The sequence below is a fragment of the Cyphomyrmex costatus genome, unplaced genomic scaffold, assembly GCF_001594065.2.
Source record: "Cyphomyrmex costatus isolate MS0001 unplaced genomic scaffold, Ccosl1.0 scaffold1549, whole genome shotgun sequence".
Taxonomy (NCBI): Eukaryota; Metazoa; Arthropoda; class Insecta; order Hymenoptera; family Formicidae; genus Cyphomyrmex; species Cyphomyrmex costatus.
The window spans coordinates 30198-31328 of record NW_017275554.1 but is presented as its reverse complement, the minus strand read 5'-3'; positions in this window follow the sequence as shown (position 1 = coordinate 31328).

Below are 1131 nucleotides of genomic sequence, written 5' to 3'. Positions count from 1 at the left end.
ATATATATATATATGTCTATCGGCTATTTTGACGACGATTTTTGCGACGCATTGGTTACTTTGACGACAAGTGGCTATTTTGACGACCGTCGTCAAAGTTTTTATAAATGAATCGTATACTTTGACGACCGTCGTCAAAGTAACAGTCTATATGTAATGGCTACTTCGACGACATTGGGAAGTTTGACGGCACTATATAAATTGGCGATTTTAACGACATTGGAAGTTTGACGACACTATACAAATTGGCGATTTTGACGACATTGGGAAGTTTGACGACACTACATAAATTGGCGATTTTAACGATAGTAAATAAAAATTATTAAAAAATAGATATTCTTTCATATAAGGAGTGCAAAAGAATTAATTTTTGGAAAATAATCAATTTTGACAAATTTATTACAAATATTTCAAAAATTTTTTAAGATATAAAAATTACTTTATATAATGTTTTATATATAACGTTTTATAAATTATATATAATGATCCCTATTTTATCTATGTAAATATTTAAAAAAATAACTTTTTTTAAATACATTTTTTAGCATTAATGTTGTAGTGGTATTACGTTCCTTTTTTGAACGTTAGTATGGAAGCACAACTCTTAGCTAATAGCGTACCAAGTTTTACAAATATATTTCATAACCTACCTTTTCATATTTTATTAAATATTTTTTAATATTAATTAGCATAAACTTTTTGATAACGCTTTCTTTTCCTTTTGTCTACTATATACTTCTACGCAGTTAAAATGGCTAATATATTTACGTTTTATGACCGAAACATAAATAAAGTGGCATCTTCCCTCCAACTACCTTACATAAATTTAATGTATATAATATTAGAAGATTCAAACTACAGTGCAAATATCAGTATTTTAATTATATAATGTTCTAACTTTTTTTTTTAGTTCAACTTCATGTATGACACTGGCTAAGTGCTAATCTAAATAACGTATTATCAGTGATTATCTACTAATTCTGATTAGAGAGTAAATGAAGTTTTTACCACACTCCTAAATATATTAATAATGTTGAAAATCTATAACATTCTTCATAGATAGCAAGAAAACATCTTTTTTTATTATAATTTTATGGTGCGTATTTTAGAATATGATGCTAATCAATAATA